This window comes from Pelodiscus sinensis, chromosome 3 (genome assembly GCF_049634645.1).
Source record: "Pelodiscus sinensis isolate JC-2024 chromosome 3, ASM4963464v1, whole genome shotgun sequence".
NCBI classification, from domain to species: domain Eukaryota; kingdom Metazoa; phylum Chordata; order Testudines; family Trionychidae; genus Pelodiscus; species Pelodiscus sinensis.
In genome coordinates, this window is record NC_134713.1 from 189,730,199 (window position 1) to 189,749,914 (window position 19,716).

A 19,716-nucleotide genomic window follows, 5' to 3' on the forward strand; every position below is an offset into this window, starting at 1 on the left:
TCAAGAAAACTATCACAAAATACCTGAAAACATTAAATTGATTTAAAATAATAAACAGAATCAATTTTGAAATGGCCAGAACTATTTCATAAGAACAGCCATACTGGGTCAGACCAGAGGTCCATTTAGCCCAGTATCCTGTCTGCTGACAGTGGCCAATACCAGATGCTCCAAAGGAAGGGAACACAACAGATAATCATCACATGATCCCTCTCCTGTCATCCATTTCCGGACAAAGAGAGACTAGGTACACCATTCCTACCCATCCTGGCTAATTATGTCTCACCTGCTAATAGCACAGGTTGACTGTGTGATGAGTGAAGAAAAACTTCCTTTTGTTTGTTTTAAACCTGCTGCCTATTAATTTCATTTAGTGACCCCTAGTTCTAATATTGTGGAGATAAGTAATTAACTTTTCCTTATTCACCTTTCCACACCAGTCATGATTTTATAGACCTCTATCATATCCCCCCTTAGTCTCCTCTTTAGGAAGGTGAAAAGTCCCAATCTCTTTTCATATGGGATCTGTTCCAAACCTCTAATAATTTTTGTTGCCCTTTTCTGAACCTTTTCCAATGCCAATGTATCTTTTTTGAGATGAGGCGAGATACCTGTAGAGTATTCCAAGATACGGGCATACCATGGTTTTATATAGAGGCAAAAAGATATTCTCTGTCATATTCTCTATCCCCCTTTTAATGATTCCTAACATTCTGTTTGGTTTTTTGACTGCCGCTGCACACTGAGCAGATGTTTTCAGAGAACTATCCACAATAACTCCAAGATCTCTCTCTCGAGTAGTTAGAGCTAACTTAGTCCCCATCATATTGTGCGTATAGTTGGGATTATTTTTTCCAATGTGCATTACTTTACATTTATCAACATTACATTTCATTTGCCATTTTGTCGCCCAATCACTTAGTTTGGTGAGATGTTTTCGAAGCTCTTCACAGTCACGAGAAAGAAATCGACAGTTCTGTAAAATTCGTTTTCTACTACATATTTCAGAGAGTTTGTCTGTTTGTCTATGCGTCTGTATGTCCCCCCAGCCTTGGGAAATGCATCCCTCCCTCTGGCTACACTCCGCTGCAGCTGCAGCAGCCAAGGACAGGCATGTCTCTCCTGGCTCCAAGCTGCTGTGGTGAGAGAGGGCTGGGGTTATCCTCTCTCTCTGGGGCAGCCTGCAGACTGAACTTCCTAGCCCCACCCCAGAACAATGATCTAAATGAAGAAAAACAAAATTTTAATATGGCCTGTACAGATTCGATGGCAAATGAGTAGCCGTGTTATTCTGTAACTTAGAAAACAATGAGCAAAATTTATTTGAAAACAACAAGCAGCCCTGTGGGACCTTAGAGACTAACAAATATACTAGGTCATGAGCGTTCATAGGTAACATGTACTTCATCTGATGAGCTGGAGTGGATGAAGTGGGTTTTACCCACAAATATATTTGTTAGTCTCTAAGGTGCTCTAAGGACTGCTCTTTTTTTTTAAAGATACAAACTAACACGGCTACTCAGTTGCCTTAGATTTGCACAGAACATATTAAAAGCTTCTCTGAAGAGATGCTTTTTTCTAGAGCTGGCTGGATCTGGGGAATGGAGGGGAGGCGAGGCTGTGGCTGCCCCAGAGCTGCTCCGTTTGGGGGGGAGGGGCACATGGGGCTTATGGGGAGGGCCTGGGAGTTTGACTGAACAAGGCAGATGCAGGAAGGAGGTGTCTTGCTCCACCCGCCACCCATGCCTGCATCCTGCCTTGTGAATTAAAATTGTCTCCTTTGTCGTCATCCCCCTCTCCCCCGAGTTGGTGGGCCTGTTACCACCATTAGTCCTTAATAATTTGCCATCTTGTTGATCTCCTACAAAATCCCATAAATATAGGATTCCTGTACAGTCCTTTCAAATATCTCAGATACACCACCTTCCGTTTCCCTCCAAAGCCATGACAAATTATTTTCTGCCAGTACAACCAAAATGCACTTCACCACCCAATTCTTGAAGAAAAAGAATTAAAAAAATACAAGAAATAACAAAACAGAATTCCCAAACTATATCTATTTATTTGGGCGCCTTTGATTTAAAAATCACGATATTTTAAGGGCTCTACCAAATTTTCAGGAACTGTAGGGGCTCCATGGCTGAAAAAGTTTGGGAAACCCTGATATACTCCATAGTTAAATCTTGGCCCAACTGAACTCAATGTCCAAATTCCCAGTGATGTCAATGATTTCACTCTATGGCTATAAGCAACTTTAAATTGACTTAGATTAACTCGTTAAAATATTTCTTCATTGTAGATTAGGGATACTGAAGACACAGGAACAAACCATCCCGATGTGCAGTAAGAAAAACAAATATGGTAGGCGACCAGCTTGGCTTAGCAGTGAAATGCCTGGTGAGCTTCAACACAAAAAGGAAGCTGACAAGAAGTGGAAACTTGGACCAATAACTGGGGAGGAGTATAAATATATTGTTTGAGAATGTAAGGGTGTAATCAGGGAAGCCAAAGTGCAACTGGAATTGTAGCTAGCGAGGGATGTGAAGGGTAACAATAAAGGTTCCTACAGGCATGTTGGCTATAAGAGGGTGATCAGGGAAGGTGTGGGACCCTTACTGGATGAGGGAGGTAACCTAGTGACAGATGATATGGGAAAAACTGAAGTACAGGCAGTCCCTGAGTTACACGGATCTGACTTACGTCGGATCCGTACTTACGAACGGGGCTTTTCTCGCCGCGGAGGACACGGGCGGCGGGACCGCCCAGATGTGCCGCGGTCCCGCCGCCCGCCTCCTCCGCGGCGAGAAAAGCCGCTTCGCGTCTCCCTGGTCTGCTGGGGGGGGGGGCCCTGCAGACCAGGGAGATGCGGAGCAAAGCTGCGGAGGAGGCGGGCGGCGGAACCGCGACGCGTCTGGGCAGACCCGCCGCTCGCGTCTCCCTGGTCTGCTGGGGGGGAGCGCAGCTAGTGCGCCCCCCCCAGCACACCAGGCTTTTCTCGCAGACGCCTGGAGTAGAGCAGCTGGGGCGCTGCCGGGTTGGTCCTGGGGCGCTGCCGGGTTGGACCTGGGGATTACAGTGGATGAGAAGCTGGATATGAGTCAACAGTGTGCTCTTGTAGCCAAGAAAGCTAATGGCACATTAGGGTGCATTAGAAGGAGCATTTCCAGCAGATCTGGAGAACGGATTATTCCCCTTTATTCAGCTCTGGTGAGGCCACATCTGGAATATTGGGCCCAGTTCTGGGCTCCCCACTTCAGAAAAGATGTGGCTGCATTGGAGAGGGTCCAGCAGAGGACAACCAAAATGATTAGGGGACGGGAGCATATGATCTACAAGGAGAGGCTGAGGGATCTGAGCTTATTTAGTCTGCAGAAGAGAAGAGTGAGGGGGGATTTGACAGCAGCAACTTCCTGAAGGGAAGGAGGATTGAGAGAGAAGCTGCTCTCAGTAGTGACAGATGGAAGAATGAGAAGCAATGGTCTCAAGTTTCAGTGGGGGAAGTCTAGGTTAGATATTAGGAAGAACTATTTCATTAGGAGGGTGGCGAAGCATGGGAAGGGTTTACCTAGGTAGGTGGTAGAATCTCCATCCCTAGAGTTTTTTAAGTCCTGGCTTGACAAAGTCCTGGCTGGGATGATTTAGTTAGGTTTGGTCCTTTGGGCAGGAGGCTGGACTAAATGAGCTCCTGAGGTCTCTTCCAGCCCTATGATTCTATGATGTAAAATTATGTTTATTGGTTAACCGGCAGGGATGTGAGCATGTATCCAACTACACAGGCTTATTGGTTAACCCTCTCAGTTACACGCACTCCCTTCTTTCACTGCTGCCTCTTTATCAGAGGCAGCAGAGGGAGGAGGGGAGGTTAGGAGCCAAGTTTCACCATTTACTACCCGCCCCACTGTATTGCTGCCTCTGTATCCTGCGGAACCGCCTGCCCCCCCATTTCTCCTCCTCCTCTTCCCCCACCGCAGCTGATCTAGAGGCAGCAGTGGGCAGGGAGGGGCAGGAGGGAAAATGCCTTCCCTCCCCCTGCATGTAAATATGTAACCACTGAAAAATTCAGCGGCTACATGGTTACACAAATAAATGTATTTTAGCCTTCCTACTAACCGATTAAACATATTGTTTGACTGGTTGATCGGTTAAACATGTTGTTTAGTTGGTTAACTGATTAAAGGGGGACGAGCAGGGAGGAGGGCCTCCAGACCAGCCAGAGTGTCCCCCTCCACCACCTGCCATTGGGCTGGAAAGTGCCTTCCCCTCCCAAGCTAGGGGCTTTACTGGCCGGGATGCCCTAGCAGACCCTGCCTGCAGCAGGCTAGGGCACCCTGCAGGCAGGGGCTGCTCTGGCATCCTGGTCAGAACAGCCCCTGCATGCGGGGCACCCTGGCTGTTCACTGGTTAAACCTTTACATCCCTAGTGTAGACAGGCCCTTAACATGCAGAGAGTCTATCAATTCGTGAAGCAAGATTCCTTTCCTTGCACAAGCAAGTTAGAGGGAAAAAAATCAAACAGGGCATCTGAACTGTTCCATTTATTCCTAGCAAGCAATATTTAAATAATTCATGCTTAATCCTATGCGTCATTGCTACGGTTTCTGCAACCAACCCCCACTACTTCAGGTATGTTACAAGAAAGAAAGAAAACTAAGTGTTTTATATGCAACAAGTGTCACTCTCTACCCTGCCACAATAAACCTTCAAAACACCAACAAATTCAGCAGTGCCTGAAAAGAGTCAAGGTACATGTACATTGCAGTGTAGGTGAGCATTGTAGACTTACAAGCCTAAACTGAGGCTTGCTCCTGCTCACTCCAAAATGATGTATAGACATATCTCAAAGGTGTGGACAATTTCCAGTAGTTCAGACTCTATCCCCTCAGGCAACTGCTTTTCATCCTTGCAGTGCATCAGTTTAAAATCATTTATTCTGAGCAGAATACATAGCAGCTGATAGATAATCAGTAAGAAATTTGATTGTTTTTTTTAAAAAAACAGGTCAAAAATGGGTTGCCAGGGAAAACAAACCACAAAACTGGTTCCGTTTTTTTCTCATAAGCTAACAAAAGTAATATTGTTTCTTAATTCAGACTTCCTTTTCATGTATTACACAAGACAATGTAAACTAAAATTTCGATTTTTATGTTTAATCAGTGAACAAATAGTCATTGGCACATTAATTTAAGAGAAGGCTTTTCTCCTCCTGCTTGATGAAATACAGCTCTGGTCTACATCAGTCTCAGTTCCCAAGCATCTTTCCACCTCTCCTTATCACTTTCTTCATTTTCCCACTGTCAAAGCCTGTTTTTCCAGAAAGGAAAGCTATGGTAAAGACGAGGAGTATTGCTCAGCACCTCTTTGCCCTTTGGCATTGCTATCAAACATTGGGATTTTATCTGCCACATTAGCAGAGATCTTACAAAAAACACGTTCCTTTTTGTATAATGTACATGGTGGTCACTCAAACAATAACCAGTTACAGATGTCTAAAGTGAGGAGAATGGACTGCTTAAATCGAACTTTATAAATTCTGATGATGCTTTCCCAGATTTGAGGCCTTGACACTTAATTTATAACTATGAGTATGGCCATATACATTTCTTTATGTGTTTATTTCCAATTCCAACTACAGTAAATGCACTTTGTCCCTCATGTTTTAAATTTCACTGTGACCTAAAGATAATCTTGCCTTTAAATTGAATTCATTTAATGGCGTAAAGATAGGAGTGGAAGAAGAGAAAACCTCTGTGAAGAATCCTACAGCCAAATAAGGAATTCCAACTGAGGATGTGAAGTTAAATGCTTATATAAAAATTACTGGACACTTTCAGTAAAGTGCAATGACTACCCAGAAAATTTATATTTTAAAGAGAAAGTTAAAGCATAAAAGAAACACAAACCAGACAGTTTATTGGTGAGGTCAACATGCCAGACTCTTCTTCCTGTTTTATTTTATTTATAATGGAAACATTAATAATTAACTGAATGGAAAAAAAAGAAACTTCAGTTTTTCAACTTTGTACATCCATTCTCATTAAAATATAAGGACCCCACCAGAACAACTTTTGTGTCCATTATTATAAGAAAACATTGCCCCATTAATTTAATTGGAATTATCTGGAAAAATATCCCCAGAAATCCATGTATCTGGAGCTCCTCTGCCAAAATCACACCTCTTGTGCATATATATAATTTGTTTGATAATTTGTTTGGCATATACATGTTGAACCTCTCTAGTCCGGCACTTTCTGGTCCAACAACATCTGTGGTCTGGCATGATTTTAGTTAGCTGGATGTCCACTTATCACAGGTGTGGCCAAGCTTCCCACAGTCATAAAGTTTGTTTGCAGCCACCAGTCCTGTCTCTGTGTTCTGTGCTGTTATTTAGCTCTAAATTACTTCTAAATGTATTCTGAGAGCCAAATAAGCATGGAAACGTTGGTAATGCTGCTAGACAAATTGACCTTCTGTGGTTCAGTAAATTCTGTGGTTCAGCACTGGTCAGGTCCCAAAGGTGCCGGACTAGAGAGGTTCAACCTGTACTAAAAGAAGCTAAGTAGCTGAAATACCTATTCACTTTAAACTGCCACATTACTATTAAAAGGTTACTATGGAAATAATACCTTATTTAATAAATCATGATATTTGCACTTGTTCACATTTATATCTCCTTAGTGAAAAGTAAGCTTTCTACTGCTTTTATTACTGCTATCATTGTAGAGCCATCTCAGCTATGAGTGGAAAGTGAGACCTAGAATATATTAAAAGTCTCACATCACCAACAAAATTGTTAACTAAGTTGCAAGTGCAGAGACAAATTCTCCATTAGAGCCCTATTGCACAGATCTAACTGAGGGCTCAATTTGAACATAATGGGATTGTACAAGTGTAACTGAGGAAGAATTTGAAGATAATGGAATTATGCATTTTAAGACAAGGGAGATATTTTGGAGGATAGAAACTTTAGGGCTTGCTGACATGCAAGAGTGAATGGATCCAGTTTAATACTCAGATCCAAAATTAAGTTTGTAGGGCTGCAAATTAGAAAAATAGAATTTAGTCAAACTAGCAGAAAGGATATGAAATCAGTAAGAAACAATAAACATCCAAAAAGCAAAGTATTCAGCAAAGTATTTTTAGTGCCATGTTTCTGGGGAAACAATTCCTATCAAAGAGAAGAAAAATGCAACTTAATAGCAACTTGCTGTGTAAAGATTGTACCCTAAACTAAACTCTCTGTGGTCAGTATATTGGCTAGATATGGAGTGAGCAATAATTTTTGAAAGGGGGCCACTTCACAAATTTCAGAAGTGGTCGGGCCTCAGACCGAAGGGGCAGTGCCTTTAAATAGCAGGAGTTGAAAGGGCTCGCGCCTCCCCAGAAACGCATTAGCAGTGGGGCTGGGAGCTGAGCCCTTTCAATCATTTCTATTTAAAGGATTCGCACCTTCTGGGTGGCTGCCAGGCAATGAGTTAGTGGCTGGGCCAGCAGCTGCTATGGGGCTGGATAAAAGTGCTAGGCTGGCTAGATCCGGCCTGCTGACAGCATCTTGCCCTGCTCTGGGCTAGATGGACCTATAATGCATTCTTCCAATAGAGAGATCATATTGCAGGTCAGAAAGTTCCTTTTCTGTGCTGTTACAATATTCACCTATACCCATGTTTCTAGAAACCACAAAGTTGAAAAAAGAACACAACAACCACCAAAAACAGGCAGGTAAGCTGGAATGCCAGCTGCCCATGGAACATTTTCATTAGAATTAGAAATAATGTTTTGCAAATACTCAGGAATTTAGCAGTAACTATACCATAACTCCTATGAGATACCTAGGGCACTGTGTCTTCACATTTTTTTTTTTTTAGATTTTTGGTTTATTAAAAATTTTTAAATGGGAGAAAAATCAATAAAAACCAAAAGCAAAGGACAGTGGAGGGAGAGGCCCAATACTTGTAGGGGACCATGTGTTCTACTAACCATTTAGCAGTTGAGGAAGCTTTCTGCTCCTTGCAGCAGTTGGGCAAGTCTTGGCTTCCATGAGGAAGCATATAGAGGGAGCCATGCCAAAGGCCTGTGGTCAGGATAGGCAGGGAGGGTCCTGAGTATTTGCAAAAGATTACTGCTAATTTTAATGAAAATGTTGTTCCATGGGCACATGGCATTCCAGCTTATCTTCCTGTTAATGTTGGTGATGCTGATATAGCTGTTTGTACCGGTCCAGCTCCCACTGGTGCTGGCGCCGGTATCGGCACCTATATTATTACAGAAGGTGCTGCAGTTGATGCTGATGGCAGTGCCGAAGCTTGGATCAATGTCTGGACCACTGATACCATGGCTGACTATGCTGATGAAGGCACGAAAGTAGCTGATGTCACTGATGATGCTCTTGAGTGATGCCTTTGAGTCCTGCACTGGCTTTGGTGGAAAGTCCAAGGGGTCCAAAAGGGCCATTGTGCTGGTGCCTGCCACTGCGGGGGCCATGGTGCCATGTAGCGATACGGGTCTCTGATGGAAGTCTGTGTCCTGCTCCTGTTGCAGCACGATCTTCCTGAATCCGACTCCGAGGTGTCCACGCAAGTCGACCATGGAGGAGCTGAACTTCTTACAACTGAGCAGGAATGGGAAGCCACATTGGTTTGGTCCCATCACAGCACAGGAAATCAAAGTGCTGGAATGGTGAACATCGACTCATCGTGGCTGATTTGCCCCTGGAAGGTTCTCTTGGTGGGGTTGATGATGACAAAGACCCCCTGGAGTGCATGAGATCCTGGGCTTCCTGAAAAGCAGGGGACCTTCCCGTTTCCGATCTCTTCTCAGATTGGGGGGCTGGTGTCTGGGAGCTGTGCCAGCCGTGGGAGCCTCGAGAGGAGTCTGTAAAGTGTCAAGAGCTCTTGGCATGGGCTTGACTGTGCACTGACATCACCAATGCATTGCACATAAATGAGGCCATGCTCAGTGCCAAGTCTGTCAGCGCACAGTCTGATTGAGGAGAAAGAGCCGCCTCCATTAACAGTTCACTCCATTAATAAGTGATCCCTGTCTTTTAAGGTATGGGGCTTGAAGATTTTACAGACAGGGCAATGGTCTTTTTAGTGCCCTTCCCCAAACACGTTAAACAAGAAGTGTGGTAGTCACTTTTGGGCATATGCTTGCCACAAGATCCACAGGATTTAAAGCCTAGAGACTGAGACATGTCCTGGTGCCAAAGCACAGAGAAGGAAGGAAAAAACCTTCCACTAAACTAATTTAAAAATAAAACTATATAATAACTATTTTTAAACTAACTAACACTAATGGACCAATGCTAATTACTGCAACTATAAGAATAATGATGACTGATAACTACAAAGAACAAACGAGGTGCTGTACTTGCTAACAAGAGCAATGGGGAATTCCAGCTAATGGTCACTGATGGAAAGAAGAAACTGAAGGGGGGGGGAGAGAGGGGGTTAGCAGGTTTCTATATTGGGCATCATTCTAGCGACACTGCAGGAGATGTCCAGACCAAACCTACAGCTCGCTTCTATGGGGGAAATCTTCCAGTAAATGTGCTCACGCATGTGCAAACACCACACTGGAATGCACATGAACAAACACTTGAGGAAGAATAAGTCAGAATGCAATCTTTCATGGGAGCGACACCATGGGGCAGATCCCCAATGTAAATCAAATGAAGATTTTCCCCCCATATCTGCAAAATTTGACTTCCATGGTAAATTCTTCAGTTCCATTCCATTTCCCAAGTGATGTAACTGAAGCCTTATAAAACATGCTACATTTGTGGCCACATTTTTTAAAATATACCTGGAGTATGTGGAGGTGTTCTTAAATCAAATAAAAATGTCTAAAATCTCTCTTTGGAATTATTTAAATGCTAAAATTAAATCTGGAATAACTGATGGCAAAACCCTACTGAAAGCAGTACCTTCATCCAACAGCTTACTTTTAAAAAAAGAAAAAGAATTAGGTGGTAGGCTGTTTTCACTATTGATTCAACTGAAACTGTTAAAAGGAAAGAGAGATAAAAAACAGAGATGAGCAACAGGGTCCAGGAATATGGAGAGAAGAACAAGCGTGAATGTTTTCTCTTATCTGAGGCAAAATCTCTGTGTTGCATTAAGAAAGTGATATTATGAAAAAAGCTAGCAAGATACCTAACTGTGATTTTGACTATCACTAATTAGTAAATACGGCCGGTCTCCAAGTTACGAACGCATCGACTTATGACCGTTCGTATTTATGACCAACCTCCTATACACCCAGAACCAGAGTTACGAACGAAATCCGCACTTATGAACAGTGCGGCCGTATGTAAGTGAATGTAATCCAACTTATGAACAGATTAAATTACGACCAGGTGTTTGATACGTAACCCGTTCGTAAGTTGGGGACCAGCTGTATACACTTTCTATACATTTATAAATCTCAGGATAACTTAGTGTAAGAGCATATACACATATACAGTTTTATAGTTATACAGACACACACATTCTCAAATAGCATACATAGCAAAAATACATAGTCCAATAACCAACTGAGTTAGACCAAGAAATTTCTGAGGGAATATGTCCAGCAAAGAGGAAAACTTCCTTTACTTGTCATATTGCCAAAAGGAATTTAGATGATATACCTTACACTATGCCAAAAGAGATCTGAAAACCTTCTGTGAGTAATAAACGTCAAAGAGCACAATAACAGCAAAGGGAAACAGCCATTTGACAATCATTAATAGCAACAGGTGTCATGTGACAAAGGGCCTGATCGATTTTCATGGGCTTTGAATCAGGCCCTTCGTCTTTAAAAGCAAGATCAGTGTGAGCTTAGCAATGATCACTATTTTTGGAATTTTCAGAAAAATGCTGCCCATTAATAACAATATGAAAATACACAGCAAATTACTGCAACAAATTAAATCTCACTAAATTATGTTATCCAAGCAAATTTCATTCCGAAATCCATCCACACTAGACCAAAGCTAAATATTTAATGCCTTAAATAGTTTGACAGGAAGAAAAGGGAGGAAAAGTTGTCAGATACGTTGACTGATGGAACTGAAACTCTGTTACCTCTTTAGAAAGGTATTTGGACAAATATGCAACCTAGATGCAGTCATTAGAGGTACAGCTCCTCAATAATATCAATAAAAATTAAGGATAAAAAAGGACACTTCTATATAATTCGTTAATTGTTAAAAAGCACCAATGGATCTAGCAGATAAGTGTTCAAGAGCAATATGAATATTATTTACATTCATATACCAAAGTCACCCACAATAGACCACTGGGAAAAATAAAATAAAATTGCATAGTTTTGTCTTTCTGCGCAGTTAAGAGCAGCTTATAGCCCTGTCTATATGTGAAAGCCGCATTGGTATAAACTTCACTTTTTCAGCAGAAATTGTCCAGCATCTACATACAAATTGCCTTACATATCAATTTCTCATGTTCCTTATACTGAAATCATTAAAGCAATTTGGAACTGGTTCTAGAGATTCAGATTCTTTCCTCTTGTACCGTCCTTCTTTTTAGCAATTTACCTCCCTTTTCTTCAGAAATGAAACGTGACTATGAGCAGTGGAATGATCTACTTGATGGCCATGGAAATGTTTGTAATTAAGAATGATACCTTCTCTGTTTTATCTATCCTGATAATATGCTTCATATCACGTTATCTATCAACTTCTTTAAGAAGTTAAATCCCTCATCACTCAATAACTTAGAAAGGTGGCCAATACAAATTAAACAGTCTGTCTTTGAGGATGAAAGGAAATAGCAGGTGTAGAGCTCCCTATATTAAAAACTGTATTACCATTCAATATACCACATACAGTTCAATATTAACTAAGTCAGCCAAGTTATGTCCATTACAATGTAGACAAAACAAAACTCACATTTACAAGAAAGGTCCCAAAAACGTCACCAGATCAGACTAAAAAAGAAACAGAGAGTAGATAAGCGTAGTGGGCTACTGCCACATCTCACAGCCTTACATAATTCTGAGAGCCAAGCTGGACAGCCACTCTATTTGGGTGTTTGCTGCAGCCAGATCTCCATCCCCGCCTTCTTCATCCCATATTTGCCCACCTCCTGGGCTCCTCACACCTTCTGCTGTTTGGCCAGAGCATCTGTCTTGCTCCCTTCCAATCCGTTTCAGCCTCGCACTTATTTTGGGGGTGGGGGAGATCGCTAGAGCTTTCCTAACCACAGAAATGGTCTGCAGGTTATCCATGGATATGCAGGGCTCTATCTACGAGACCAACACTAACTAAACATGCATAACTATCAACATATACATCCTACATCTTAAATTATTTAAATGAATTTTCTTGGAAATAGGTAAGGAATACAAACATACTATAGGTCAGAAAAAATAGTGACGCTCAGAGTGTTATGATAGAGCACAAACACAAATGTTGTAGGATATACAGATTTTAGCACTGTGCCAGTCTCCATAGTGGCTAGGTGCCAAATTGGTGACATCAGATTAAAGGCAGGGCTACACTTAAAAAGCTGCAGCATTACAGCTGGATTAGTACAGCTGCACTGATGTAGGGTATTAGTGAAGATGATGCCATGCCGGCAGGAGAGCTTAGTTAACCCACCTCCATGAGAGACGGTAGGTAACCATGTCGATGGAAGCTGCTCTCCCATCAACATAGTGCTAATTACACCGAGGGATAGCTCAGTGCATCTCCATTGCTCAGAGGTATGGATTTTTCACACACCTCAGTACACAGTTTTACTGAAGTGCTTAGTGTAGAGCTGGCTAAGTATATTGAAGAGGTGAAATTTCTCCTCATGAAGCCAGGGTGACTTCATATACATTTGCATGATTAAACCACAATTCCTCATACCCATCTCCATCTTAAAACTGCTGCTGATTAAAATTCTTCTCCACTAGTCACATGTGTTGTTAGTCCCATACTTGACTAAATAATCCTTTTTGGCAGTGAAAAGGAGGAGAAAGAGGATATTTACATACTTATTTAAACACCACTTTAACAGAAACCTCACATTTTATCATGATGATATCATCTGTTATGTTATTTTTCTACATATACTCTGCACTATCATTGAACTAACCATCTATCTTTTGGATTATGATCATTATTATTATTTATTACAGTACTGTCTGAATTACTCAGGAATTAGGCACCACTGTGCTAGGCAGTATACAAACAAATCAAAGAGTCCCTGGGTGAGAGAGCTAACACAATATTATTACTATGATATAGCACATGAGATGTAGGATAGCCAACTGTACTTTTGAAAAGATTAAACTCTAAAAGGAGCTGAGTAAAAGTCATTATGACATATCTGTGCATCAGAACTTTTACTACTGCAATGCAGGGATGTTCAAATTTTTACCAAATGAAGAACATACTGGCGACCTATCCAAACTTTTACAGCCAAATCACTCTCCTCTATTAATAACTGTCCTAACTCATAAAGTTCTTGTGAAATTAAATTCATTAATATTCATAAGTGTTTTGAGAGCTCAAATGAATGGTGCTATATACAAGAATCATTATTATTTTAACAGAGATGCAGCTCAGAAAGTCATGGCTGTTTTTATGAATCTTCCATTTTAATTCTACTAGCCTAGCAGGCAAATCAAGGTGGAGCATGCATGATGGGCCTTGTAGTCTCTTCAATCCTTTGTACTGAAGATTAGGGTGTCCTCAAACCATACTGTACATCTATGTGGTCTCCATTCTGGTTATTACGGCAGTAACAATCTATGCTGAGAATGTGCATTAAATAGAAAAATCTAAAAGGCATCATGTCGGATCAGGTTTCAAGATAACTGAGGTTTATGAAGAACGAAATTCATGTTTCTTTGTCTGTGGCCATTCAGAAAGCTCAAACTCCTGTGTGAAAAGGCCAGGGTACAGTCTTATTTGGAATAAACTGCCCTTGCCTGTCAAAATAAAAATGTTTTTATAGGAAAGTATTTATGATATCTGTTGGTCCAATGTCCTTTCAAAGATCCAAAAGCAGTCTGTAAATCAAAAACAAAACACGCATACACAAAACAGTTGTTTTAAATAGCAAATTATCATGAAAAATAATTCTTTGATCAATTATCTATTTGAAACTGCAGACAGTAATTGCTGCACCAATCCCAGCAGTAAACAAACCAGTTTCACGTTTTACATATTATCAAGAGACTATTGAATTAATGGTTACAGCCAAAAAAATGTTGACACAGTTGCACACCGCACTTTAACATGCTGATCTTTTTAAAATAGCACACCAGAAATATTTTTCCACTTTGTAAAAAGCCAGACTGTTTACATGCTTAAGTGGCTAGAGATTTTGCTGCCTGTGTGTGGTCTTAACATTTTAGTATCATAACTGTGAATATACAGAGCATGAAACAAGCTATTACACTTACAACTAAGGCCAGACTCTGAATATTAAAATGTTGAGATACAAATTCCTCAAACCAAGCATTAAAAACATACCCACATCTCCCCATGCTTTTAAATTTTAAAAAAGTCATCCACACAAAATACCTTTCTAAATAAAATCATTCACAAAAACATTTGTTAAATATAGTCAAGAAAGTTAGAATGTATCAATAATTCTATGTTACTTTGAAGGATTTTTCCACTGAAGTTTAAAAGAAAAATTAGAAAGTCCAGAACTTTCAAATAACAGCAACGTGGAAATGTAGGTATTCTGTAACTTCTTTAACTTTAGTCCCATAGTCCTGTATGCTTCACTGTAAAATAGATACTTGTCTATGACAAAAGTTTTGTCTCATTGATCACAAGTACAGTATTAAAACTATAAAAACTGAGAACTTAAATTCTGTGTATATTGTTGATTTGGCTAGAAATCTCAGTGGCTGTTGACATGTCCAACCTCATATGCTTCAGTGCTTCTCTAACAAAACTTAAAAAAAATGAGATTGATACTATGAACATTTCTGCACTCTGCTTCTTAAAAAACACTTACTTTTAGATTCAAGTTGCAACATGAAATACCATTCCCCTTTCCATAGGCAAATGTACACAATGTAATTATCAGCTAGTCAATAAATGGAATGAAGAACAGCATGTTTTCATCTTGGAAAGGTTCCTGCACTTATGTAGTACAGAATTATCCATTGCTTGGAAATGAGATGTTGTTCTGTGGCTATAATGACATAAAATAAGTTTAAAACAATGTCTGATTAAAGAATGTGTGTTCCTATCCTTTTACTGCCAAATCCCTGCTATTTTCATCTAATTTACCACTCATCCACTCCCAAAACAATACTCAACTTCATAGTAAACATAATGACAAGGGTGAAACTTAATGGGATTGGAAAGAAAGCTGATAAAACACTGCTCCAACTGTTGCACCTATGCAAATCTCTTCCTCTAAAATAAGGATGGGAAAAGGAACATTTCGATACATTTGATTTGCAACTATCACTGCTTTAGTAATATTGTGTATGTGTAATTATTATAGCTCAAGTGCCCCAATGATTGCAGCAATATTTAGGTTCAGAGAAACATCCAGAAGGTCACTGACTGAGGGCTTTCTGAAAGTTAGAATCCTCTGCTGTCATCTATATTGACTACTAATGGACATTGTCTAGAACAGCAATTCCCAAATGTTAATGATTCATATACCTCTTTTAAAAAATTGTTGTGAAGTGACTGATAGAACATCACGCTCAGGCACTACCAATGATAAACAGCTTGAAAGCCTATGGTCTAGAAGCTGGCCTGAAAATACTGCAGATGTTAAGCTAAAGATGATCTTTGCACATTATCCAAAAGGCAGATGTGTTGATTCCCAAATCTCATACTAGTTTTTGATGGTTACAGAGCAATAAAATTTCAATACATTTTCAAAAACAAAAAAAGCAATAAAGAAAAAAAAATACCAGCCTGATAAGTCTTACTGACACACAGGTCTGGTATTCACTTTTTGCTAGTTGAATCAGACCAGAGAATCATAATTTGACAATATCACACCAGAATTATTCTTCACATCTTCACTAATCTTCAACATTTTTTGGATTAAGAGATAGATGAAATGTAAAACTGAGGCCAACTCATCAGGTGACAGAAACAATTCATAGTCCTGCACATCCTTGACTCAGAATAGCTAGTGATTTATTTTTTGATTTAACAATTCTCTGGAAAAACTAGTAGGTCCATTGTTATGTATTCCCACTGATTCATTGCTTAGTTTAACAAAAGTGATTTAAAAAATATATTCACCATCCCACAGAAGCTTTCTACCACCTTGATTTTCCTAGTGTGATCATGGAGTGTCCACCAAAAGAACAGGTTTGTTTCTACCAAACTAGACTGTTCCTTGAAGAGTCTTTTGTTCCTAATAGTGCCTTTTTAACAGAGGATTGCTAGAGCTGCACAGTGAGTGGACTGCATTATGATTGGGCTACATTCAAATGTGGATGAAGGACCATCAAGGAACATGTATATTTGTTGGTAATCCATTCTTCCCTCTAAATCAGTTTTGAACCAGTGTCCTACCATGGTTCTGGAGGCAATTTCTGAATTCATTAGATTTAAAACAGAAGCTATTCAGGGCCATTAAAGAGCCCAAGACACTCTAAAGAGTATGAGTGCAATGTAATATTCTGGTTGAATTCCAAGTTGGGCAATTATGTCTCATCATCTCTGTTTTGACTGGGTATGATATTTTACAGTGGTATGTGAATAATGGCTGCTCTGCCACACCACATTGCTGGCTACATTTCAAAAGTGTGTGAAGTGATCTTTCTATGTGCATTGTTAGAAAGTATGTAACATTTCTCAATTATTGCAAAAGGCCCTGTATATAAAAAGTAGGAACTGGTTATATCTGAGTATATTTTATTTCTGTGTCTTATTATTTTATGGCATTTGTTTTTATATTCCCCATCACTGGAAACTTTGAAATCAACACTTGATTTTTTTTCTAAAAGATGTGACTGAGTTCAAACACAAATTAATCCAAAAATATCCTCTGGTTGGTGTTATAAAGTAGGTCAGACTAGATGATGACAATGGTACCTTGTAACCTTATTAAACTTAAGAATAACTCAAAAATTAGTGAAGCAAAGTTTGCTGTATTGGGTGAAAAAATGTTTTATAATCGACTGGGGTTTGCAGATAAACCTTTTCTATTCTGTACCACTATTCCGTTTCTGCAAGTAATACTAAGTGAGGAAGTAAAGTTTATAATACCCAAGTTAATTGTAAAAAAATTGTAAAATGACTTTTTTTTATTAGGGATTTATAATCATTGTTCTGATATAATTAATAGCCATGTTTAACTATGTTTTGTTTGAGAGAAAGGTATTATCAAAATATTTTGGAGGCCAGACCAAAACATTTTGTTCGGCTGCCAGAAATTGGCAATTCTGAATTCTGAAACTTTCCAAAGCACTTGGATTCAACTTTGTCCTTCTCAGAGTTAAACTTTGTGAACTGGCATTAAAAAAGACCATCTCCTATTAATGAAACACCCACTCCACACAAAACTCCACACAAATCTATAAATTCACTACTCTCTCCCTAAGGTCAGCCTCTGCTGTGACAGCCAACCAATAAGGGTTTCATGCATGTCTGGCACAGATAGCTAATTGATTTAAAGTTAAAAAGAACTACCCGGTGCAACAGTGAGCTATTTAATTGGATGGTGTTATTTCTGATACCGAGGTCATATGGTCTACTACGTTCGTTGGTTGCTACTCGCTCAATTTGCTATAGCTTCTTTGAGACACAGCCTGTAACTATGTGTAACTATACAGCACCTAGCGCAATGTAAACCTCTTTTTGAGTGAGGTCAGGGTTTCCCAACCTATGGGTGGGGCCCAAATATGGGTCGCCATTACATTTCAAAAGGGTCGCTAAGTGTCTCCGCAGGTGGCTCTCCTGCCTCTCCTCCCCCCGTTTTTGAATTACCTTGGGTCACCAAGTCTTCCTGAATTGTCAAAATGGATCCCCATCTGGAAAAGGTTGGGAACCGCAGCTCTAGGTGTTATTATAATATAGATAAATAAGAGTACAATAGCTTTTCATAATAAGGTTTGTTTCAGTTAATGAACATTGGCTTATTGGTATGGTAGTATTGTGCACATTAATGTCTAATCTATTTTACTACTGCATGAATGAATTTTCTCTCTTGACTATTAGGAACTGAAAAAGACAAAGAAGAGTAAGTATGCATGGCATGCCCTGCTAACTGCCAAAGTCTAGGACTTGGGTACTGAACAGGTCTTCCTACTCCTACTAATGTCCCAAAAATTAGCTTTTCCAAAATCTCTGGTTCAGCAGATATTTTACATTCAGTATTTAGTCTGTTTTTGATATTTTGTATCTAGATGATATAAAACAGAACAACCCGTAATGTCTATTTGGTTAGCCATTTCTTTATTAAATCATTGCTATATTCAAGAATCAAAAGATACTGCCTTGTGAAGTCCCTGAGTTTAAATGAACAGTACGCTGGATTAAGCTTGAAGAATAATAATCTGTAAATCACATAAACTGCTTTTTATTCATTTCAGCAATGGCCAATATACCAGACCCTTTGCACCTACTTTCTAGATCCCTTAGGCAATCTTTGACAATATTTTGACAAGATGTGTAGAGAAAATACAATAATAAAATTCCATTTCTATATCAAAGGGAAAACAGCATATAAATAGTTTTGCAGATTCATAACAAAGCATATTATTTATCAGAGTACTGCACAACTCTTATGCTATCATCTTTCAAAAATCCAAGCAGATATGGATGTAGTAACTAACTGATATAACTGAATATATGTTTATCAGTCATTACAAGTAAGCACCATTAAAATGGATAGACACTTCCTACCAACACTACTTAAATAACCTAAGATATTTCCCATTCAAATTTTGCAGTAAAAGAAAACTCTGGTGGTAAATGTCTAATTGCACAGTATATGTGATACAGTTATGTATGAGAGTGATACCTGATACAAAAAAAGGGGTCTCCATGTGGGCAAAATACTCTTGAACAGCATCCAGTTACCATTGAGACTATCTCTAGTCTTTTCCTCAGTTCTCCCTCACAAACGAGAAGAATTAACTGTTCATCCACACACAGATGAAGCACTTAAGCAGCAATTACTGCCTGGAACCAACAACTGCTTTTAATTGGTTTAAGATACAGCTCATATTCTGTGTGTATTCTCTTTATTGTGTAGTCTTCTGTTCTTCAATTTTCATCAATTCTATTCTTCAATTTTCTAAACAATAATGTATTATTATTATTGGTACCATTACTACAGATTATTACTACAGATGAATGGACCTGAAACTCGCTGTAGCGGAGTGGATCTTTCCTACCATAGGTTTTGACTATAGGCTGCACAATTTTCTGGAAAACAGAGCAATGGGAGAAACTCAAGATGACTTCACAATGTATTCAAGGTCAGACAACACTTTCATACATTACTTATTTATTGCCACTCTGCTGTCAGTACTTGGAAATGTCAACTTTATATGATACAAACCTGCTAACAAATTTATTTTGTAGCAGATTTTTTCCCCTTGCTATGTGAAATGCAAATTCAACTCTAATCGGATCACCCCTTGTGTTTCAAGTCACAGAATATCAAGTATCTTCTTTCTGGAACAGCAGATCAGTCCATCTCTCCTCCAAAATTCTCAGTCTCTTCATTCCACAATTAGCTAGTCTATTTTACTTTGTATGAGAAACCCCTCAGTCAGCAATTTTGG

The 19,716-nt window shown here is 39.6% G+C and overlaps 1 protein-coding gene and 1 long non-coding RNA gene across 8 annotated transcripts in view; one reads left to right on the plus strand and one right to left on the minus strand.

Annotated features, from left to right (window-relative positions):
• The window catches only part of SLX4IP (SLX4 interacting protein), a 125,920-nt gene that overhangs the window by 82,268 nt on the left and 23,936 nt on the right, over positions 1 to 19,716 (minus strand). The gene's annotated exons all lie outside the window — the stretch shown is intronic.
• The window catches only part of LOC142828078 (uncharacterized), a 36,885-nt gene that overhangs the window by 12,443 nt on the left and 4,726 nt on the right, over positions 1 to 19,716 (plus strand). Inside the window, exon 3 of the long non-coding RNA XR_012903033.1 lies at positions 19,266 to 19,407. This is a non-coding gene — a long non-coding RNA (uncharacterized LOC142828078). The remainder of the gene's footprint in view (positions 1 to 19,265; positions 19,408 to 19,716) is intronic.